The 25,867-nt window shown below is 37.4% G+C and overlaps 1 long non-coding RNA gene across 1 annotated transcript in view; it reads right to left on the bottom strand.

The window, feature by feature from the left end:
- LOC111561860 overlaps positions 1 to 25,467 on the bottom strand; it is a 44,364-nt gene extending 18,897 nt beyond the window's left edge. The window contains exons 1-2 of the long non-coding RNA XR_002744820.2: positions 25,419 to 25,467; positions 13,938 to 14,065 (exon numbers count right to left, since the gene is read on the bottom strand). This is a non-coding gene — a long non-coding RNA (uncharacterized LOC111561860). The remainder of the gene's footprint in view (positions 1 to 13,937; positions 14,066 to 25,418) is intronic.
- Positions 25,468 to 25,867: the final 400 nt, after the last annotated feature.

Genomic DNA, 25,867 nt, shown 5'->3' with positions numbered 1-25,867 from the left:
AACTTTAACTGGCTTACGAGAAGAGACTCCTATTAAATTTTTGGCAGTTTGCAAGTCTGTTGTCAAATGCAGCCATTATTAAAAATTAAACTATATAAACTTACAATTAAATAAATATTAAAAGTAGAAGTCATAAATATTAAAATCCATTTCTCAATTATTTTACTCCAATTTTCTATTACACATGTTTCTTCAGGTTTATGTGTATTATAACTGTATGACAGAAATAATATATAATACATTACTTCACATCTCTTCTCAACTTTACATTCAATGATACCATACTGGTAGCTTCAAATGGCCATAGATAGAGAATTTATACCACAGAAATTAGCACAGACTTGACAAAGTGATGGAGAAAATGTTAATAATACAGATTATACTTAAAACTGCTTCATGTCTATAACCATTACATTAGAGATAATAATTTAAAAACTTGGTAATATATTCTTCCAGTAGTCAAAAACTATTAACTGATTTACTTAATAAGTCATTCACATCATTTACAAATTCCAAAATATGCTTTTTCGTTTCACTTTCATTGTAAGCATTAACATAAATGAAAATATCAACCAAAATTCATATTGGATCTGCACTTGCTTATCAATCATAAGAGTTTGGCAAAAATCAACAAAATTCTCTATGAAACTCAATCTCTGGAAACTCTGGCTACAAGAAACTTATTGTACTGCATATTTCATTGTTATTTGTAAATTGTGTTATACACGTTCCTTATACTGGAAAAATTTGTAACACACTTCCACACTTATCTTTTCATCTATCTGTGTATACATATGGTTTTTAGAGACACGGCTGTTAAATATTTGCCAACATACAACTGTTCTGTAACCTTCCTGAGGCCTGAGGGAGCAAGGAGAATAAGCGTTGAGAGGAAACTCAAGAAGAAAGAACTACGTAGAGGGGGCCATCTAATAGGAGCTATGATTTTTGGTAGAGGGATGCAGAATGTCTTTAGTGAAGGGTTAGAAAGAAAAGAGAGATGAAAATAAATACTTTGACCTCATTCCACTTTCTCCTTCCATCTCTCACCAAGGTTCCTCATTTGGGCTGAACTCAAGTAGAAGCCAAAGGGCAAAAGAGCATTTGCCTGCTAGAGCACAGAATGCTATGGAAAATAGTAGAGTGGATGTGGAGGGGCAGATGGAAGTTATTCAGAACAGTCCACCCCTTCTGCATCTCAACATAACATTGAGCTTAAACAGGCAGAAAACTTGTGGCCCAGAGACAGCAGTTACATGTAGTGGGCTAGGTAATAGTCCCCAGAGACAGTAGGCCCTAATTCTTAGAAACTGTAAATGTTACCTTATTTAAAAAAAGAGTCTTTGCAGATTTGGTTAAGAATCTTATCCTAGATTATCTGGGTGGACCCCAAATGCCACCACAAATGTCCATATAAGAAAGAGGGGCAGAGGGAAAATTGAAACATTCATAGAGGAGAAAGCTATGTGAAGACAATAGCAGAGATTGGAGTGATGCAACCATAAGCCAAAGAAAGCTAGTAGTGACCAGGAGTTGGAAGAGGCAAGGAACAAAAAGATCCTATTCGAGAGCCTCTGAAGAAAATACAGACTTGCCACCACCTTGATTTTGGCCCAGTGTTATTCATTTTGGTCTTTTGGACTCCAGAACTGTGAACAAATAAGTTTCTGTTGTTTGCCAACAACACCCAGTTTGTACTAATTTGTTATAGCAGTCACAGGAAACTAATACAACACACAAAGTCCCATCAGATACCATATTATCAACTGGAGCATATCAGTTTGGTCATACTCCTACCTGATATCTATATTAGCCATCGTGAGTGTTATTCATATAAAGTAGTAAAGGGTTTGGGATAGTCACATAAAATAGTTGCTACATTCTCGCTTTTGTAGATACATCTGAGACTTAGGTTGGAACATGTCATAAGGAACTTTTTATGAGATCACAGGTGTGAGTTGAGGAAAAGGTTGCAAAGCAATTCAAGTCAGTACAATAGGAATCCGAGCCACTCTGCTTCTGCAGTTTATCTCTTCTAGACTTCCATGGTATTATTTATGCCATGTCCATTTTATAATAGAATTGTTCTATGTACTTTCAATTCTATGGTTCCATGAATTAGATAACACCAATTAAAGATGGGCAATTGGGTACCATAGTACTTTGATACCTATGGCAAGGTGTTCAGTTTCTACCAGGTCCAAGAGGAAGTGAATGATTGCTAATCTCTTCATATATTAGTTTGTTAGCAGAAGAGGGCATGGCCTTACTCAAAAATTCTATTGTCTACACTGTTTCTGCTACTAGAAATTGCCAGAGGTTCCATATTGAAGGTAAACGAGCTTATTACTCAGTCCACGTAGTTTAGCCTCCTGGGGCACAGAACAAAGTAAAGAATGGAGTGGATGTGTCAGTCAGCCACAGATACTTCTTTTATTTGTTTGTTTATTTATTTATTTATTTATTTATTTATTTATTTTGAGAGAGAGACAGAGAGACAGAGAGACAGAGATAGAGAAGGAGCGGGGAAGGGGCAGAGAGAGAGGGGGACAGAGGATCCAAAGCAGGCTATGTGCTGACGGCAGAGAGCCCGATGTGGCATTTGAACTCATGAACTGCAAGATCATGACCTGAAGCAAAGTCTGACACTTAAGCAACTGAGCCACCCAGGTGCCCCTACCACAGATACTTCTAATGCCATTAGGTTTGTTAGGTCATAATGCCAAGGTGTAACGTTTTTCTTGCTATGAGGCCCATTCAAATCTTACAATTTTAAGGTTGCCCACTAAATACATGACAGTAGCATGCCTAAATGTTTCCTCCAAAAATCCAGCTAGGTTCCTTTCATTGTGACAGTGTAGCAAATCAGCTCCATTTTAAATTGGATCTTCTGACATGTCCCAGACCCCTGGACTTCTAGCAACCTCACTAAAATGATAGTGTTTTCATGAGATCTATCTCCAACTCTGGTATACATGTTGCTTACTTTTTTTTTTTCCTTTTTTACTTCTTCTTCCCCTGCCTCCCCCCCCCCCGCCAGAGAATGTAGGCAGTGATCACACGTCACTTACACTTAAGGTGTCTTCTCACTTAACAAGTCTAATGATCATACTATTTTGTGAAATATCAAATTAGTCAAGTTCTCTCTTGACTATATTTTGACAGAGATGAGCAGGCATAGGTTAGGCCAAGAGAGTAAAGGTATATTGATATCCCTGCCTTGTGAAAGAAACTGCTTCTGTTTCTGTTTACTAATAAAGGAAAGGGGAAAATGCATTCGTTAAGTCACAGGTGTCAGGGGCTATACTGATTTCCTCCAGTGAAGATACGACATTGGGAACATCAGATCTGATTGGCATCATCACTTAATTAAGTTTCTGGTAATTTATCCTCATTCTCCAAGACCTATCTGACTTTCACATCAGCCCCCAAGCAAGTGAGAAAAATGAGGATATTATAGGATTCACCATCTATGTAATTGTTCAAGTATTTGGGGTGGCACATCCCCTTTTTGATGAAGTATTGCTTTTGGTTTATCTTGGCAAAGGAAGACACAGTTCCAGGGGCTTCAACTTTGCCCTTATTCTGCAGTAGAACTCACTTCATATCAGGAAATTCTATCATAACGTTTTCCTATTTTTACTATGCATTTTTGGTCTGTAGGAAAAAAAAAAAAAGTGGATCTGAAGTCCCTCTGGATACTTTCTGAAATGGACTTGGACCATCTGATAACAGAGAATTTATTATCAGATCTTCATAAATCCCAACCCTGGCCAGTGGACCTCAATGGTATTTCAGGACTCCAGGCATTAGAATTATTGAGAAGAGATATTTAATAACCCCTAAAGTCTATCTCCCCCTTCTCCAGTGCAGTGGTTCTCAAAGTGTGGTACCTAAACCAGCAGCATCAAAATCACTTGGGAGCTTATTAGAAATATAAATTCTGGTGTCTCTACCCCAAACTTACTAAATCAGTAGGACCTAGAAATCTATGTTTTAAAAGCCCTCCAAGTGATTCTGATGCATGCTTACGTTTAAGAACCACTGCTTCAGGGACAATCAATTAAATAGCTGCAAGTACCTCCGAAACAGATGTGGAGGAAGAGTCATGATATATATCTGTGACCCTATTGCCAGGTCATTCCTTGAAAGGTCTGACTACCTTCTCAAATAAAGGCCTCTAAGTCTGTAAAGTAGCTTAAGTCTAGAGACAAGGTAAAAAGAAGTAAATCCCCATTATTGTAATTCAGGTTAATTTTATGTCCACTAGGCCTAGGATTTTTCTCCCTAGATATACCAAGTAGCTCCTCAGTTAGATGCCCTTTTGTTTCTAAAAACTCTATGATCAATTAGCTGCTGCCAAAGATCCCTGAAAGTCAAATCAGAATGTTTTCTGATTATTATTCCATTCTGATTATTACTCCAGCTATGTGGCTTATTATGGTAATTTTATCCACTTTGTCTATAATAAATAAGCACTCCTACTTGGCCTCAAATTCTCTGGCTTCCTATCAGTCCCATTGTCATCATAAAATGCAATTCCATCATTCCATGCCCTACTATAAATGCTGGCATAGAGAGAACAGCCACCAATGAGCATTGCTTCAGTTTTCAAGGATACTGGTATCTCTCCTTAACAATGGTTTCCTTAAGGTCTTGATAAAGGGCATGTTCTCAGGGCCCTCTTGGGTAATTCAAATAAAGACTGGCTGATCTGGTTACACATAATAAACCCATTCTAGTATTCTCATTTTCCCAAGACTTGATTCCTTCCCCTATATTGTGTCAGAGAAGTTATGTTATTCAACCTATTCAATGTCAGCCACAATTGAGCCCTGGATTCAAACAGACAACCAAACAGACCTAGGTGCTCAAGACAACACATTAAATCCCAAATCCTGAGGAATAAATTCTTGTCAACCTAATCCAGCCTTATATTTTTTCTTCCTTGATCTAACACCTATATAATTCACTCCCATATATATTCTCTAGACTCCTGCCAATAGAAATCAATGATATTCTTTAAGTCTTTCATTGTTAGGATATTTCTCCCTTAAAGACCCAGTCTTGTACTTCTCTTTCTGGCTACATTAGAGTCTAATGTTCATTATCAATCTGGAGGCTTTTGAGAGAGCCTGGAGGTTGATCCTAGGAAGAATAGGCTTCAGATGGCGAAACTACTACCCTAGAGTCAGTAACTAAAAGGCTGGTTCCCTCAAATACTGGGGGAGAGGTTGCCTCTGCTAGAAAGGCATACAGGAATTCAAAGTTCTCAGCTCTGTTTTTTGTCTGCCCAAATGTCCCAATTCCAGCATATGAGATCCTTCTTCTTCCCACCAGTTCCTTTACCTCAATATAAAAGACTTGATGGGTTTAATTGGTGGTCAAATCTTCAACTGTTATATTCGAGGCATGGCTTGATCCCCAGCTATATTTTATCAGCTTCAGGAGATGAAGGGCTCCTTCAAGCTGCTAGAGACTTGATTTTTCTGTACATGATCACAGCTGGATATTCAATTTCTTCTTTTCCTTTCATATACTCCCTTACGACTATCAAAAGAAGGCAGTTGATGTCACCATCTTTATAATTACCATTATTGCCATAGTGATAACTGCCAAAACCACCTCACTGCACAACACTTTTCCCACTTTACTGGTGTTAATTTAAACAATCATAATGCCACTGTGTGCCATGGATTAACCATGCCCCATTCCCCACCCTAAACCCCCACCAAGACAGTTATCAATGCACTACTCAAACATGTGAAATATAATCCCAGAATTCCATTTGAGAGTCATTTCCTGGGGCCACTTCTAGTAACAATTACTATATTAGTCTTAATAGACCATAGGGAAGGAGCCTGGGGAATACCGTATTATTTTGTGTCCCAGCAGGAAACAGATGGCGTACTAAAATTAGGATAATCAGAGGAGGATTTGATAAACGGTGTTTCATAAAGGGGTGAGCAGGGTGTGAGGAAACCATAAAGTATAATGAAATATGCTATGGTAAGTAACAGCAGGTGGTCTATTACCACTCCTAGGACTAAAAGGGTAAGGACAGCGGGGACAGCCTAGAAGCAAGAGAGAGAAAGCTGGGTAAAGAGGGACACTTGACAAGAACTATGGCATTTGGTTGAGGGCGTCAGACAGCCCATTTTAATATCTTAGAGAAGGAGCCAGGGTAGCAAATGAAACTTCGACTTCTCCCTCTTTCCTCTCCATTGCAAACGTTTCCCATTGGAAGAAACTAATCAAAAGCCAGAGGTCAAGAGAATCCATTGTCACCTCCTGTGACTAAATCAAGGGGAACTGGAGAAGAAACAGAAGGTATCCACCACAATATCGATTATTTCCAACTCAGTATCTCCAGCCCTAATCTCTCTAATAAGGGCCAGACTTTTATACCCAACTGTCTGCTCAAGATATTCTCTTGAATACCAAATATCTCAAATTAACATATTCAGAATGGAAGTCACTGTTTTGCCCTCCTATGCTTACCTATACCTCACCCGCTCCTGTCTGCCCCATCTTAATGAATGTCACATTTTCCCATTACTCAATTCTAAAATCTAAAAATCATTTTGTTTATTTCTTTCCTCACATCCATCATAAAATTTTCAGTCTAAAATATATCCCAAATCAGAATACTTTGTTATCACAACCACGACAATTCTATTCCAAATAATGATTATCATTCACCTAGACTACTGCAGTAACCTCTCAACTTGACTCCACAGTTCTATTCTTGCCCTCCTATACTCTATTATCCAAATAGGAATCAGAATGATCTTCTGAAAACGTAAATCAGACCGTTATTACTATCTTGCTAAAAAGTATGTCATTAAACTTAATAGTAAAAATCTAAACTCCTTATCATGGCTGAATATCCTGTATCAGCTAACTCTTATATACCTCTCTACATTCATTTCCAACCACTGGCCTTCTTATTGTTCTTAGAAAATACTAACTTTATTACCATTTTAGGGTCTTTGTATTTACTGTTCTTATTTCTTAGAATGTTTAACCTCCAGATCTTCAACTGATTCTCTTGTATCATTTAATTTTACGACCTTATGTCATGTCATCTCATATTATATCCTCAGAGGGTCTTCTCTAACTATCCAATCTTACATAGTACACACCTCTAACCTTCTCTATCCACTTATTTTGGTTTATTTTTTTTCCCACTATCTGTTCCTTACTGTTTCATTTGTTCTCGATCTTCCTCACTAGAATATTAAGTTCTGTAAGTGTAAGTAATGTGTGTATCTTGTTCATTTTCTATCTTCAGTGCCTGGAACAGTGTCCAGTACATAACAGTTACTCAATAAATAGAGTCAAGCACATAATAATACTATTGGGTTTAAAAAGTCCAATCTCCTGGGCGCCTGGGTGGCGCAGTCGGTTAAGCGTCCGACTTCAGCCAGGTCACGATCTCGCGGTCCGGGAGTTCGAGCCCCGCGTCAGGCTCTGGGCTGATGGCTCAGAGCCTGGAGCCTGTTTCCGATTCTGTGTCTCCCTCTCTCTCTGCCCCTCCCCCATTCATGCTCCGTCTCTCTCTGTCCCAAAACTAAATAAACGTTGAAAAAAAAAAAAAAAAGTCCAATCTCCTAACATAAGCACTTACTGTAAAGTTAAGGAAAGGACCAAGATAAGCCTGGGTAGCTTACTGGTAAGAAGCCCCAGGGTCCAGGCCCTAACAATTACCTTATATCTGATTTTATTTATTGTGGAATATTTATTGGGTCTTTCTGTGTGTTCTGAATACACAAATGAATAAATAAATGCATGCATAAATGGAGCGTCTGTTTAGCACGTTCACATAACTATTCTAAAACACTGTTACTCCACATATCCACTTATAAATTCATCACCTCCCTTCCATCTGAAAGCACGCTACTTTCCCCTCTATGTATTTCTTATCTTGGTAATGATATAACAGCCACTCAGTCATTAAGGCTAGAAATTTTGTAAACCTTTAAATTCTACTCAGTTAAGTCACTAACATGGCTCAAACCTATTTTTTCCTTTTCATTTTCTGTAATAATTCCCTGGTTCATGACCTCTTATATGTATGGTTTATTAATTAACATTCACTAATCTTATCTATTGATTTTTTTTAACTCATCATAAAAAGTACTGTTGCAGTTTTTTTCTAAAGCCCAGGTTAGACAACTCTGTGTGTCCATCGTAATCATCCAGATCTTTACTACTTGCATCCTCATGTCTTAATCTACCACGCACTTCCTTATTTCCACTTGTCTATACTTCCACCATCTTGGAATTCTCTATTTTCCTTCTTTCCAATTTAATTCTTCATTCATTCTTCAAAGACAAACTCAAGTACTATTTCCTTTATAAAGCACTCTTTAATTGCCCTAGTTGTGCTTAATTGCTCTTCCTCTTTCATTTCAATGCACATTGATTATGCCTCTTTCTTCCTTGAATTATAGTTATCACTATGTCTATCTTGGTTGCAATCTTGAAATTATCTTGAAAGCCACGACTATGTCTTATTTACTCCTTAATTTTCCCAGATTCTTAGGATAACGTAAAGCCAATGTGTATACTAGGAATGAAATATGCATTTCTTTAAGTGGAATTATAAATTGGCATTTTTGCTTCATGCTATTGAGGAGGATTTTTACTGACAAATTCAGAGTATTTTTGCAACTTTTCCAGTGACTTCCAAGATGAAACAATGATTTCAAGCATCCAAAGTAGCTTCTTACTTTTTAAAATACTTTCAAAACTACACATTAAAGGTCTACAATAGCCTCTTCAATCGCATTGCCACTGATCTCAATTTTTCAAAATTACTAGATTTTTTCCAGCTTTATTGAGATACAATTGATGCATAACATTGTGCAAGTTTAAGATGTACCATATGTTGCTTTGGTACATTTATATATTGTGAAATGATTACCACGGTAGGGTTAACACTCCCATCACCTGACACAATTACCATTTCTTCCTCTTTCCCTTCCTCTTTGTCTTCTTCCTCTTCTTCCTCCTCCTCCTCTTCCTCTTTTCTTCTTCTTCTTCTTCTTCTTCTTCTTCTTCTTCTTCTTCTTCTTCATCTTCCCCTTCTCCTCCTTCTTCTTCTTCAGTGAAAACATTTAAGATTCTTAGCAACTTTCAAGTATACAATACTATATTGTTAACTATAATCACTCACTATTCTGTCCATTAGTTCCCCAGAACTTATTCATTTTATAATTTGAAGTTTGTGCCTTTTGACCAACATTTCCCCATTTTCCCCACCCCCAAACCCCTAGCAACCACCGTTCCACTCTCTGTTTCTATCAGTTTGGCTTTGTTAAGGTTCCACATATAAATGATATCATACAGTATTTGTCTGTCTCTGTTTGACTAATTTCACTTAACATAATGCCCTCAAAGTCCATCCATGTTGTCATAAAAGACAGGATTTTCTTCTTTCTTATGGCTGAATAATAGTCCATCATCAGAGTTATTAGACTGATTCTCTGATTCTTCATGGTAACGGAGACTGGCTCTAATGCATAGGCATATAGCCATGCCAGTTTTCATGCAAATTGTCAGAAACGGTAATGATCAAACCCTAAATAATTAAGGATAATTTATGGTACATCACCTCTCTCACAGTTGAGAATATTAATAAGTTATAGTATTTCTCAAAAACAAAAATGTATGAACTTGCTTCAAAATATTAAATATTAATACAAGCAAGGAATGTATAGTTTATGTGAGTTTTATAGATATTTTGAAGTGATAGACAATTTAAGAGACTCATTTGCCAGTCTAATTTAACAGTCAGAACTTAGGGTTCCTTAAGGAACAACTGCCAAATGAAAAAATAAATTTTTATTAAATGCAATATTCATTGGAGAACCTTTCTATTACCAATGAAGCATTGCTATTTATAGGACAATTTGTGCCTGTGTACCTGCATATACAGTGTTAAAACATTCAGTGTAAATTGATAAGAGTCTCAATATGGTATCTTTAGCTATATTCATCCTAAAGTGCTAACACAGACTTCTAGGTTTCCTTGATCCATAACAAAGGTTGCTGAACAAGGGTCTCAGATGCCTCCCCTTTGAGTTTTTAAATGTGCCATATTAGGGGCGCCTGGGTGGCGCAGTCGGTTAAGCGTCCGACTTCAGCCAGGTCATGATCTCGCGGTCCGTGAGTTCGAGCCCCGCATCAGGCTCTGGGCTGATGGCTCAGAGCCTGGAGCCTGTTTCCGATTCTGTGTCTCCCTCTCTCTCTGCCCCTCCCCCGTTCATGCTCTGTCTCTCTCTGTCCCCAAAATAAATAAATGTTGAAAAAAAAAAATTAAATGTGCCATATTGGAGAAGTCAAGTCTAGATCACAGGTGACCTTACTATATAATTCTATATTTAGAAAAAGGTTAATGTCAGGAAATCTATACATGCATTTCAAATTTTGACCATCACAGTTTCTGGAGATAGTGTTCCACTTGTAAACATACATAAAAAATTGCATTGTTTAAGGTGCACTTGGGTGGCTCAGTTGGTTAGGAATCCAACTTTTGATCCTGGCTCAGGTTATGATCTCATAGTTCATGAGTTCGGGCCCCGTGTTAGTGCAAAGCCTGCTTCAGATTCTGTCTCTCCCTCTCTCTGCCCCTCTCCCACTCTTTTTCTTGTTCCCTCTCTCAAAATAAATAAATAAACTTAAAAAACAGTAAAAAAAAAAAAAGTATACGCATCTTTTAAAAATCCTCTCCTAGAGTACTGAGAGATTATTGTCAGTGTGGTTCAAAGTATTCTCCTCCATAGGACATATCTATATGTTGGTTGGGAAATTTCCTTCATTAAGAGCTGTTTCAAGGCAGAGCTAGTAAGGCAGAGAAAAACTATATCAGCTGATGGGTCTTCAAGTGGCACATGCAGGCAACGGATGCTATTGGTTTCTATCAGTGTAAGATAGAATGTTTTCTAGATGTCATAAAAAATTGGCTAACAGGGATGCCTGGGTGGCTCAGTTGGTTAAGGGCCCAAATCTTGATCTCGGCTCAGGTCATGATCTCAGGGTTCATGGGGTCAAGCCCCATGTCAGGCTCTGTGCTGACAGTGCGGAGCCTGTTTGGAATGCTCTCTCTCCCTCTTTGCCCCTCCCCCACTTGAATGAGTGCTCTCTTTCTCTCTCTCTCTCTTAAAGTAAATAAACTTAAAAAAATGAGCTAACAAATATGGATTTAATATACCTGTAATTCATGCCATCTAGATGGTTAAGATCTTATGAATATATTATAAATAAGTAATTATTCTAATTTTCATGTCAATACTTTTTAGAATTTAAAAGTGAATTTAATGGCTTGTGAATAGATACTGAGGAGACAGAACTAAAAGTAATGGCTACCAGCTGCTCAATATTATTAAATAACTCAGTCTTGATCCCATAAAACTTCTCTAAATCACTGATATAGTTGATATTTTGCAAAGGTTATGCTTTCCAGTGTAATTCTGGTTAGGTTAATAAAGCTACTCTGATTCAAGTTATAGGTATGGAAACTCCTTAGAACAGAATTAAAAACAAAAACAAAAACAAAACAAAACAAAACAAAACAGAGAGGTTATTAAGAGTCCAAGAGTCCATGTACAGGCAAAATAGGTGGGTGGGTAAAGAAAGAGGAAAAGAGAAGATAGAAATAACAGATGGAGAGCGATGAAATTTGTAGGAATGTGTTGAGTGCTACCTGTTGGTAATTTGAAAAATATTAGCAAAACAGACCCCCACCACGAGAAAGAAAGGAACTGCACAAAGCAGACACGTTGCAGGAGATTTAGAATACCAGAACAGCAGGCCAGCTCCAGCATTGCCAAGAAAGCTGGGAAGGCAAGTCTAACAAGTTCTGGAATGCCAGGAATTAGAAAAAGCAAAGAGTAAAAGGACAAATTTTATTATCAGTGTTCTAAGAGTGAAGACAGGGTTAATACAGAGTTTTTTGGTTTTTTTTTTTTTTTTTTTTCCCCAGGTAAGGGGCACCAGGCTAGTAACCCTGATTTTACTACCAAATAGATCTAGCGTAGGAGTGATAGAACAGACTTCAACCCTAGAGACCCACTCTAGGAGTAGCATGATAGCTCTTTAGAGTTAAGGGAATAGTTGATGGGATGCAAATTACGATGGCTTTTTTTGTGTGATATAAAAACTATACTGGGACCACCAAATGGGATTTAAATTGAGCCAATGCTGCTTAGAGTTGTTATGCTAGGTTTTTTTTCTTTTTTTTTTAACGTTAAGTATAAGTTAGAAATGTTCCCTTTCACACAAAAGGAAAATGAGGAAAAACATATAAAAACATGTACTACAATGAAAATGTTAAATATATATAATATATATAGGATTTTCTAGCTTATATGTTATATACACAAAATTGCTCTTAACTATCAAATAGCTGTGGCCAAGTCATCTCAAATAGGTCTGTTTTTACCCATCAGGAGTTTAGTTACTAGTTGGGCATATTCAGGTACTCCGCATTTGGTTCTTGCAACTTGTTTCTCCTGTTAACAAATGCATTTCATTGTGACTGCTCTTATTCCTTTCTACATAAAATGTTTGTTTACAGTATTACGGACTAAATTGCAGCTTGCTTTCTTTTGCTCAAGTCTGTCACCATAAAATAAGACGCTTGCCAATTCCAATAAAGCATTGTCTTGTATTGTAAAGACTTTCAGGATTTGAGTGGAAGCAATAGTAACAAAAAATGGTAGTAAGAACTGAGAGAGATGATTTTACATAACAAATAGACTTCAAAAATCATGACATAAAATTCAAGTTGATAATATGTGGCAAAAAAAGAACACAAGAACAATGATAATCATTTTTCACTTGCAGTTTTGAGAAAAGATGAAGCCATTTAATATCTTACATTATCAAGTATCAAATGACTACTCAGTAAAAAGCTCATTCAAGAAGACAGCCTGAATGAGAACCGTGCTCTAATTTTATGTTTCTATCAGACCCAAAAGAGCTCCTTTCTGTAGTCAAAAAGTATTTGTGTGAGATTGGTGCATTACTGGTTGGAGAACAAAATGAGGGTTTGGCTAATGGCTAGCACATTCCTTAAATTTGTAACTGAAGCTGTAAAGTCATTTGGATACTGGATGGTCGATGGCAGGCCTATTGACAGCATAATTCACAGTAAAATAATAATTATGGCATTATTAATGGCCTGCAGTATCCTTTTACATTTGTCTCTATAATGCTTTCCACAGCACCATCAACAGATAGACACTGAGTAAACAATTTTTTGATGACGAAAATGATCACTTGCTTGATTGACTTGTAGCTTATTTCTTGTACAAAAAAAAAAAAAAAAAAAAAAAAAAGAGTCTTCCATTAGCTGTCTCTTCTTCTAGGAACATGCATCCCCAGACATTTACATGGCTGACTCCTTTGTATCATTCGTATTTCAGCTTAAAGGATGCTTTCTTTGACCACCAATCTAAGCAGTCTCCCCATTACTATTTTATTTTCATTTTCATACCTATGTCGGTTCGCCAGGGCTGCCATACCGAAATATAACAGACTCAGTGGCTTAAGCAATAGAAATTTATTTTCTCACCGTTCTAGAGACTGCAACTCCTACATCAAGGTTCCTGCAGGATTGGTTTCCTCTGAGGTCTCTCCCCCTGGCTTGTAGGTGGTCACCCCCTCGCCGCCTCTTACAGTAGTTCCCCTCTGCACGCAGGGTTATGTCTGTATGTCCTAATCTCCTCTTTTCATAAGGGACCGAGTCAGGTTGCATTAGGTCCCACCCAAACGGTCTCATGTGGACTTAATCACCTCTTTAAAGGCTGTGTCTCTAAATACGAACAGACTGGGAGGTATCGGGGCTATGGTCGTGAATTTTGGTAGGACACCATTTCACATAACAGTATCTAAAAATATATGGAATTATAATGTCTCTATATATTTACCTGTTTATTGTCTTTCCTCTCTCATTAGAAGGTAAGCTCTGTGACACACCTCAACTGTGTCCTCAGCACTCAGATCAGAGCCCGGCACACAGTAGCCACTTAGCATGTATTTGTAGAATGAACAGGACCTATGAATGGAATGGCAAAAGCATTTAATGATCAAATCCTTCACAGCTGTACTATTATAATTTCAGTAAGCTGTCATTCAAGAGTCACGAAAAGAAAATATTGTGTTTTTTTTTTTTAATCTTAAGGATGTTCTTTTCCACACATATACAAGACTCTTAATTTATAATGAAAAGATACCGTACGTCTACCGATTAGATCTTGCACTCATAAAGCAGTGGACAGGCCCTACCTTCAAGACAGATGGTGTGGCAAAGAGTTCATTCTGCTCAAAAGGAATGAGAATCACCGGGAAGGCCAAGGCAGAAAAAATAAAATATTATTTTTCTCTACTAATAGTGATTACCACCTCTGTGAGCTAAGAAAACTAATTCATGACTGTGACAGAGACTACCAGTTGCTTCCTAATATCTACTTTTCCATTAGTCTTTCTTAACAGAAGCTCATGTTTTAGGTGAGTACATTGGTCACCCATCTAAATGACTACATTTCTCAGCCTCATTTGCCGCTGACTTTATAGCCATCTGATTTAGTTCTGGCCAGTAAGCGGTGAGGGAAAGTGCGCAGTGATACATCAGGAGACTCTCCTTAAAAACAAGAGAGGGTTGAGCCTTTTTTCCCTTTATTCTTTCATCTTCTTGCCTGGAAGATGGATGGGAAAGCTAGATTCTAACAGCCACCTTGGACCCTGAGAACGAGGACCACATTCGAGGAGTGGTGAAGTATTGTGCTGGAGGAAAGGAGCCTGCATCCATTATGACTTCACAGAGTGGCTATAGCAGCACGGGACTCCTTCAATCTTCAATTGATGAATGCGAGAGAGAAATAAGACGGGTTCAACTACGATCATTTTCTTTTATTTTCACTCATATAATGATCAGCATTCCTTTCTTTAATATTCATTGAAAGACTGCGTAGTCTGCAACTGGGTAGGGTCTAGGATCCCTGCAATTCCTGGCTTGCCTGGGGTTATTTTCTTAAAGCCACTCCTTTCATAACTGTTACACTGAAGCAGAGGCTTTCCTAAAATTCACAGATATACCACACTGTACGAGACTGCTTACATTTAGAGTTTGCTTGTTTGTTGTTTGTTTATTGTCCTTGAGGGCACTCTCGTGTTCTCCCACGGCATCATAATTTACTCTTCAAGTAGTACTTACCACAATGTAGTGTAATTGGCAGTTTACATTAATGCCCGCCTCACTACACGATATACTCCTTGGGGACGGGAGTCTTATTTACTATGCTAGCTCTAATACTTTGTACAGATCCCCGCCAAGTATTAAATGCTCATTTAATGACTAGATATGCTTGCTAATATTTTATCTATCTATGCATCTCTTTTGCTGACATATCTACTCCAGGAGAGATGGTTTAAAGGCAGGTGTTATTATGGTTCCAATACGCTGGGTTGGACCTCGCTTATGATACTATGGTGCTCTTTAAACTGTGGAATGTGTAGCATGTTAGCAGTGATTCCCAAAGTATTGCCCTGTACTAGTATCAGAAGCATTATAGCTTTAGTGAGATTGCTCAAGCGGCTAAATATAATGATGATGATAAATAATGGTATATAGTCAAGGGGAGTGAATGTGACATAGTACTTATGAACACAAACTCTGAATTTTTAAACAAAATTTTTCAATGTTTATTTATCTTTGAGACTGAGAGAGAGAGAACAAGCAGGGAAGGGACAGAGGGAGAGAGAGGGAGACACAGAATCCGAAGCAGGCTCCAGGTTCAGAGCTGTCAGCACAGAGCCCGACATGGGGCTCGAACCCATGAACTGTGAGATCATGACCTGAGTGGAAGTCAGACGCTTAACCCACTGAGCCACCCGGGTGCCCCAAGAACACAAACTTTGAAACGAGAAGCCCGAAGATCAAAAGTCCAGTTTGACTACTTACTATCTCTGCAAACTAACAATTCTATTTTAGAGGTGTTATCAGAATTAAATGATTTAATAATTAAGTCACAAATAGATGCATTATCTTTTAAAAGTGCCAAGTTCTTAACATGGCATATGGCACACGGAAAATGCTCAAGAGTTATTAGAACTCAGTGTCACATTTATTTCATCTTTCTGTCCGTTACGGACTGCTGTCTTTCTTGTTATTTTACCAATTCTTTCTCAACAGTGTATTCAATGATATACTGGTCTAAGCGGTCTAATGTGGCAACAGCTTAGACTGCCAAGTTAAGAATGATAATTAATGACTCATTATAGGGTTACCCTTGTAAAATAGATCCGCGTAGATCTACGTTGACTTCGCAAAGTAGAGTGTTTGTTTTTGTGCCTAACTTCTTCTTGCAAAAAACAGAATTATAGAAACACTTTATATCCCAGGTCTTACATTGTGAACACTTATGTATTAACTATACATTTTATATTTCTTTTAAAAAGATTTTTTTCGGGGCGCCTGGTGGCTCAGTCGGTTAGGCGGCCGACTTCAGCCCAGGTCATGATCTCGCGGTCCGTGAGTTCGAGCCCCGCGTCGGGCTCTGTGCTGACAGCTCGGAGCCTGGAGCCTGTTTCAGATTCTGTGTCTCCCTCTCTCTGACCCTCCCCCGTTCATGCTTTGTCTCTCTCTGTCTCAAAAATAAATAAACGCTAAAAAAAAAAAAAATTTTTTTTAAAGATTTTTTTCTGGGGGCGCCTGGGTGGCGGGCGCAGTCGGTTAAGCGTCCGACTTCAGCCAGGTCACGATCTCGCGGTCCGGGAGTTCGAGCCCCGCGTCGGGCTCTGGGCTGATGGCTCAGAGCCTGGAGCCTGTTTCCCATTCTGTGTCTCCCTCTCTCTCTGCCCCTCCCCTGGTCATGCTGTCTCTCTCTGTCCCAAAAATAAATAAACGTTGAAAAAAAAAATTAAAAAAAAAAAAAAGATTTTTTTCTGTAAATTAGGCATTCATTTTCACTATGATAATAAAAGTCATTCTTAATAAAGTAAATTTACAATAGAGTTTTTACCTTTTTATTCCTCAAAGACCAAGAAAAATAGCTCTTAGTTAAGCGGCATGTTAAATCTCATCTCAAACACTGTATTGACTGAATATCAGTCATTTAGCACTTAATCTGTTTAGTGTAACTCTTTCAGTGAGACCAAAAACGGGGAAACTAGAAGAAAACTTCTAAATTGAACATGACATGTGTATAAATATCTTGTATCCAATTTGTAATTGCTTTAGTACATTCATCTTATCCTTCAATGATACTGTAATCCTATATTTTGGGAATCCAATCACTATGATGGGACATCCAAAATTCATTTGCATGACTTTTCACTAAAATTAGTAAATAAATATGAAACAGGATAACATTTTTTTTTCCAAATTGCCATCATAATTACATGGGAATTAAATTTGTTAAAAAATGTAGATTGAGCTTTGTTCTAATTGGTTTACATTTAAAGATTCTTTGATCTGTGATAACAGTAATATATATTAACATGTTGCATTTTAAAGTGACACTGCCTTTCATTAATCAAGTGTCTGTATGGTTGATTAATTTGTACAAGGTTTAAATTGCTATGAAAATTTATCATTCATAGCCATGATCTCCATTTACATATATGTTAATTATGGTAAATGTAATCTTTTTCTGAATCCTCTGGGCTGCATACTAAAAAGACAAAGTGATCAGAGTGACTACTTTTTCTATTACAAAGTGAACTCTTCTGTTAGTACAGTCTGTTGTAGTTGTCAGAGAAGCTAGGGGAAAAACATTACAATGTTTTCTGCTAGAGGCAAGTCCAAATTCTAAAGATGGTTATTTCCTTTTCAAGTGGTTTCTTTATTCAGTAGCTATAGCATTTACACACAGAATTACTATGTTTATTTACCATAGTATTTAGTACTATCTCTGCATGCTGCTGGATTTTTCTTTTGCTGCAAAGCGTTCTCTTGTATTAACTCTATTATTAATAAGCACAAGATAAGTTTTTAATACATCTGTAAAGCAGAATGACTTGAAGTTAGAAAAGTCTGTAATACAGCTAAATTAATTAATTGTTAGAAATAGAAACCTTTGCCGTTACACCATTTTAAGCCTACTTGGAAAGATTCTGTACAAAAAAAAGGTAATATATGAAAGTCACAGTAAGACTCTCTAAGAGAAGATTAGATTGATCTTTTGTTTTTGCAGATAAATACTTGGTACTTGAGAAAACTGAGTTGTTGATGGTTTTTATCATTTTCTAGTTAAGCATTTAAATAGCCAAGATAAATGCAAATGTTATGATCTATGGCACTGGACATTTTTTTCTACGTGTTGATCCCAAAGTATTGAGTGAAGCTGGAAACACGAAGCATGGGTCTAGCCTTCCACAGTCTCACCATTAGCCTTTCCCTTAGGAATGTTTTCTGTAGGTTTTCCCCAAATCCAGACCATGCTAACCAACAATTATTTTATTATTAGTTTTTAAGAAATGCTTTCCACTTTTTCCCTGATAGTGACCTTCTCTCTCTTAGCAATGATTGATTTGGAGAAAATTCTAATATATCATAAGTGAAAATGGTATCGCGACTAATGTTTTCCAGCGAATGTGATAGGCTTTGCTAGGCAAATGTTGGGAAATTTAATTATTTCTATTAAATGTCTATAATTTCATGCTTAAATTGTTAGTATTTACATAATATATTCACTTCAAGAGAAGCCTCATTTCTTAGTCACAACTTAATAAAATTAAAATATCCATCTTCGAAACCTTTGCAAGCATAGCACCTCTGACTACCTGACGAGGCTATTTTTAAAGACACTTATTTGGTAATTTTCTTATAGTCAGCCTAATCACAGGAGAAACAAACTAATATGGCACCTGTTCTGATAGATGGATGTTGTCCCTTTCATCTCCTGATCTCAGACCTTGTAAGACATTTTTCAAAGAAGCATCACTTCCCTCACCACAGAAATGCATCCACCTCTAAGCTGGAAATAGCAAAAGCATAGGGCAGAAGATGAGGAATATATTATCCAACTAAAATTACAGAGAAATTTTAAGTAGGCAGAATATAATTGCCCAATTTGGAAATTAGCCAGGACACAGGGTTTAACATCATCTTTACTCTTTTGAAAAGTGCCATGGGATTTTTAATAACTGCTGGTGGTCAAGACCTTGGTTTTACCCTCATCCATTAGACGACACCTCCAGCAGAGCAGTGCCCCCTCATACCATGCTGGGGCATCAGTTCAGTACTGACTCAGTGAAAATTGTGCCACCTACTGAATCATCCACGGCTCATCTTAGAGTGCCCTAGCTTTTAGGTTTTCTCTGGAGAGCTGTTATGAAAGATGGGACCAGGCTCCATGATGCTTAATTTATGAGATTTCAAGGTTTTCAATGGTTAAGATCTCAGACCTGAGTCTTATTTTCAATTTTAACCAACAGAGTTTTCAGAATTTTTTCATGCTTAAGGTCTATAATGATGATCTTGAGGATCAATCTCTACAATGTACACATCTCTCCTTGGAAATAAGGGAATAAAAACATTAAAGACACACACCTACATAAACATTCACTTATATACACTGAGACAGTGGATGAAAAAGCAGACTCCCTCACTTGTGACATATTAGATTATTTGAAAATGGAAAAAGGACCATCCTTTCACTCAAATGAACTCATGTAAGCCACATTCTACAAGGAGCTTATCCCCCCCCCCCCCCCCCAGATTTTAAAGAATCTAGGAACAAATACCTTAAAAAGTAAATGCAAACCTAGGGGGGAGTGGACTTCAGTGGGCAAATAAAGTGACTTTTTGTAAAAGAGAACTTTCATCCTAGCTTTCCAAGTAAAACTTTCCCATCTACAAAAGAATCTCAATACAGCTTGACTGTTCCAAAAATAGCTGAAAGAGGATCAAGTTTTTTAGACAAAATTCAGGTGTGTTCAAAGGTAAATGGTAAAACGCTGATGTTTCTTGGCCCCTACGATTTATTTTATCAATTTTCTTCATCCATGTTAATGTGTGTACACTGTATATACATATATATTTGTATATATATTTTAAGGGCTCTTGCTATTTTCAGCAACTTTGGTCTTTGAAATGATTTTCAGAAATTCTCTTCTGGCTGGTAAAAGTATCAGTATCCTGGAATTGAGAAACTGTTTCTGAAAGTGTTTCTTGAGGTGTTCCTTCTGGAAATAACATGGAGTAAATCCTGTTGCTGGTGTGTGAGAAAAAGAGATAGTTGGAAATGGTTATAAAGAATAGATTGATACAATATAGCTGAGGCTGCAAAAGAGATTTCAACATATCCCTGTGTTTTCCCTCACTCTTGCTGGCACCAAGGATTCTCAAGTTCTCTCTCTCTCTCTCTCTCTCTCTCTCTCTCTCTCTCTTATACATAGTCTTCTATTTTCCTTTTCTGATATCATCAGGTTCAACTTTCTCTATCACCTATTTTTCCTTTTAAGAATAATCTATAATGGGCAATTCTTGTTAAACAGAAAATCTTTCTCAGCTCAGCCTATTTCCCAGAATGCCCGTATACAGTTCTGCTGTGATTTGATCGTTCCTTCCTAGTAAATTAACAGCTCAAATATTGGACAGTTGGAAATCAGGGAAAGAGAAACTATTCTAGGCAACTTAAGTCTGATTTGGTAAATTGCTACTGCTGTGATATAGTTAATATGCCTCCCTAAGTGCCTGGTTGCTGCCAAATGGAAAAATGAATCACTACTTTTTTTTTCATTATCAACAGGAAAAGCACAGTTGATAGGTATTCTTCCTATGTTAAGAATGAAAACTTGAGACAGAAACCCTCTCTGACTAGGTCATATAGCTCCTAAGTAATCAATGAAAAGGTTTAGGTAAGCTGTGGATTGTCAGGGCTTTGATAAATGTGTAATGTTGAGAAGACTATAACTTCCTACAAAGTTGAGTTAGAAATAGGAATTGTCTTTTAATTTCCAATCTAATAAAACAATGCATTAGATTGTATTTTTTTCCATTTAGGTACTATCTTTCAGTACTTTTACACACATTTTTCACATATAATATAGTTATTTTGAATTCCATTATGTTTTTGTTTCCAATGTCATTTTCCTTTCTTGAAATGCCATTCTCTAAACCACTGTTTCCTTCCCTAACCTTATTCTTGTTACTCTAATTCTCAGCTACCTACTATACTTGCTTAAGAAAATAATTTTGGCTAAACATAATCCCCACAAAAAAGAAAGAAAGAAAGAAAGAAAGAAAGAAAGAAAGAAAGAAAGAATAAAGAAAAGAGGAAAACTGTAAGCATCCCTAGAACCAATCAGTTCAGTTGTAATCTGTCAGTATTTCAGCTAACAAATACCAGGGTCTATTTCTACCAACAACTATTGTATGTGTATACAATCAAGAACATATTTGCCTTTCTAATCTTTTGTAAGTAAGGCTACTACTAAATATAAAAAAAATTTTAAAAAGTATATATATAAAAGACCATTCTGGATGCAATATTTGTTACATTTCCCCAATTATTGTTAACTGAAATTTGCATGTTTCTCTAATGTATTTCTCTCCTTTTTAAATGTTTATTTGTTTTGAGAGAGATGCACGTGCACAGGAGAGGGGCACAGAGAGAGGGAGAGAGAGATTCCCAAGCAGGCTCCACACTGCCAGCACAGAGCCTGATACGGGGCTCGAACTCACAAAAGGTGAGACCCTGACCTGAGTCTAAACAAAAAGCTGGAAGCTCAACCACTCGACCGACTGGGCTACCCAGGCGCCACTTTAATGTGGTTTTCTATTAAAGCATTAATTAATTCCTTGTCAATGCACTTCAAACAAATGATTGTAACATATGGTTGATTTTGATAGTCATTACCTCAGCCTCTTTCTCTTAGAAATGAAATGAAAATTAACACACATTACAGAGAAAAGGACAAAGGACACGTGATTTCCTGTACCCAAATATTTTCCTCAGTAAAACTCTTAAAATCCTAGAACCAGGTCATCAAAATTTTATACGAATTCCTAACCATGAAATTTGACAGATTAAATGTAGCTTTCAAGTTAAATGCTGGATATATACATTAGTCACTTAGGCTGTGTTAAAGGCATCCTGAGTGCTTTGATTTTGGAATGAAAACATGTAAATAATGTTACATGTAAAACTGACAAATTCCCATATATAATGGGCTGAACAGTGGTCCCCCAAGAGATACGTCTACATAAAATTCCTAGAAATTGTAAATGTTACCTTATTCAGAAAAAGGCTGTTTATAGCTGTAATTAAGTTAAGGATCTTGAGAAAAGGAGATTATCCTGATTTCGGTAGGCCCTAAACCCAATGACAAACGTCCTTAAAGAAGACTCACAGAAGAGAGACACAAGACAGAAGAGAAAGAGGCAAAACGACAGAAACAGAGATTAGAGTGGTGTGGCTATAAACCGAGGAATGCCAAGGACTGTAGGCAGCCGCAGTAAGGTACGTGAGAGGCATGGGATGAATCTTCTCCCAGAGCCTCAGTGGATCATCACGGATGCTTTGGTTTCAGGTTTCTAGCCCCCAGAACTGTGAGAGAACAAATTTCTGTTGTTTTAGCCACTCAACTGCTGAAGGGCAACCTCAGGAAATGAATACACTGTATAATATGTATTGAGACGCACAATGTGGCAATGGTGCAAGTGGCATAGGAACAATAAGTCAACTAATAAGAGTTTCAAACAGATGAGTAATAGTATGAAGAGTTTGTTTCCTGCGTTTAATGCACTGTTATCAGAGTCCAGTGGATTAAATGATCTAAATCTCCCACTAGAGCTAATATCCAACTATAAAAGCTAATAATTTACCTCTACTTTCCTCAAAGTACAGGGGTGAACCATACAATAAAATTTTATAAACTTGGACCACAATCATCCCAAAGGACCTGAGATGAATAAGACATGACATGTTCCAACAACTGAAAGCAAGTAACAGAAACCAAAAAAACTCACATGTTTGGAATATGGTGTGAAGGAAATGAAGTGTCTAGAAAAGAGACCCAGGAGACAGGCAAAAACCAAACTGTGCAGGTCTAAGTTGCTGAAGAGACGACAGTGGCCTATACTAAGTGAGTGCTTTATTTTGTTGATTTTTATACCCTCAAATGCGAACAACATTTCTGGGACACTCATAGTCTGAATGGGCAAATTAATTTTAAGATTATGAAATAAGATTTCATCATGTTTACTTGACGACAATCTATTTTTGAGCACACTCAAAAATCTACGTGGTGCTGGTCCTTTACGTGTAAGTTACTTAAGAAGGTTTTACCATTACATTCTGGCAAATAGCAGTCAATGCTCAAGAAATAACGTTGAATGAACAAAATGGAATATTGGGCGTTCTTTTGGTAGTCACCAGAAGGGAATCAGGGACCAGGTGGGGGTCTGAACTAACTTGGGCTATATCATATGCAACTGGAATCATTAGTATTGGTACTGGCTTTAGTGGCATGGCCTGCGGCAGCCTGCCAACTATCTTTTTTTTTTTTTTTTTTTTGCCGTAAGGTAGATGTTTCTTGACCTGCTCTTCTCATCAGGACTGCTATCTCAACCATGCTTAAGATATCTGCTGCCTCTATCTGTGGCTATGACACTAAAATTTCTTATAACTGACAAACTAATTATAGTCACAAATACTCCCTCAAGGCATTATCTAGGCGATACTTTGTTAGTCTAATTCTAGCAACCATATGCACATAAACAAAATACTTCTATCTTAATCTAATATTTTATTTACAATTTCACTAATTAAAACTGTCTTCCACTTCGTTAAATTAGATGTTTTATAATGATGCCATTATGTACGTAGAGAAGATCAGAATTTCGAGAGCAAGACCAAAATTTCTCTTTTTCCCAAGGAAAGGAGATCGGTTCCTTATAATTACAAAGTTACAAAATTCAGATGAAGAATGGCTATATTTGAAATTCAGTGATATGTAGATAACAAAATAATTTTTTCACATTTGTAGAAGTTGTGGAGGGTCATTTCTGCTGCAAACTGATTCAGGTTTTCATGTTATAGTCTCATGAGTGTAAAAATTAAAAAAAAAAATAAACAGGTATGTATACCATAGGAAAGGATATATGAATGTATACACATAGGCAAATGTATGCTTAAAGAAATACTTAAAATACTGCACAGAATTTCAGTTTCTCAACATTATAGCATGAAACAAGCCCTTCCCAACCCCCAGAAAATCCTACCATTTTGGAGACAAAAATACTTATTAGAATTAAAAGTTTTCATACAAGAGTACCAGGTATTTATTTCTGTATATCTTGAGAGCTATATTCAAGCTTATGCTCAAGCTTTAAGATAACAATAGTGTAAGCTCTAGGGTGGAACAAAAGAAGGGAAAAAAAAATCCCAGAAGTTCCCAGAGGTGGTTAGGGAAAAAAAGGAAAGATAAGAGAAATGAGGGAATCAAAGAAAAAAGAATGAAGATTCAAGGATGGGTAAATCTCCTCTTTACTTAGCTTTTCAAAAGGTTTGTGATAACCAGCTTTTGTGTAAATGGATTTGATGGCTCTGGGCTGAAGGTGACTGACAGCTGAATCTAGGCCCCCTCAAGAGTGTCACCCTGGGGATTGCCATTGTTGCAGACGGTTTCTTCAGACTGACCCAGAAGAATCATTATCTCAAGGGAACTCTAACAACAGCCACCCCCGAGCAGCCTAAGAGCTAGAAGTAAGCAACTTAGTCTCTCTCTTGAGCAGTAATTACAACGGTAAGGCAAACAAGGTGTGTTACTGAGTGAGTTGAGCTTAAGTCTTTCTGAAACCGTCATTTACATACATACATACATAAACAAATAAATAAATAGGAAGTATTCAACATCCAAAGATTTTTCCTAAGCAAAAAAAAAATTTAACACCCCTCCCACCCCGCTGCCAGTGTTTTGTTCTTTGGAAAAATAAACAGACCTCTGGGTCATCCTCAGGAAATGCTTGACTGAAGAAGGTAGAAAAGGTAAATGTTTCAGAATCTTTCTTTTTCAGCAAATCTGGTATGTTTACTCTGGGACTACTTCAGCTAAGTCATTACTAGTCAGCTCAACTCTGGGCCTATTGCTTCAGTATCATAGAAAACAAACGCCTTCCGTAGCGTGCTGCCTCAAAGGCAAGTTAACGAGGTATTTCACCCACCTCCTGGCCCTCTGCTTTCAAGCCCTGTCCTGCCACTCTCCAGGACCCACGCTCACCAACGCGCCATGCCACCTGGGAAGTAGGCAGCCATTTGCCTTCCTCTAAACTTACAAAGTGGCTCTAAAGGTACCTTCTGGGTGGTGAAGGAGTTACCTTAATCGGACGTGAAAAATAACGCTGATAAACGTTTCAAGAGGCCCTAACCACAATTAAGCCCATTTTAATGGCCTTAACTTACCAGCTCTAGCTTCTGAGACCAGCCTCCATCTTTTCCGGTGGAGGGCGGGACTTCCTGTCTGGGGCTGGGAGTACCAATTTGGGAACGCAAAGGGAACTACCAGGCATTTTCCAAGGGGACGGGTTCTGCTGCCTGTGGAGTTGTTTGGCTCAATGCCTTTCTAAATTAGAGATAAAACAGTCACTTCACAAAATAAATCTTAGTCTGCCTTAATGAAAATTAACAAGTTTTCGTTGGCTATGACTTATCTTAGTGGAGACTGATCGTAAAACACACAACACAGCTTTCCTTGCCCAACTCGTTTGGTTCTCCTTTCCTACTCTACCTGCAAATGTGTTTGTTTCCTTACTGGTTTCTTTTTCTTGCTCATATCTTTATTTTTATGTAAAATTACTCTAGAAAGTACTTCATGTGGCCAAAACTTTAGCATAATTCCTGATATAGTAAGA

This window comes from Felis catus, chromosome C1 (genome assembly GCF_018350175.1).
Source record: "Felis catus isolate Fca126 chromosome C1, F.catus_Fca126_mat1.0, whole genome shotgun sequence".
Lineage (NCBI taxonomy): Eukaryota > Metazoa > Chordata > Mammalia > Carnivora > Felidae > Felis > Felis catus.
The sequence above is the reverse complement of the archived record's forward strand: the minus strand, read 5'-3'. Positions and strand labels throughout refer to the sequence as shown.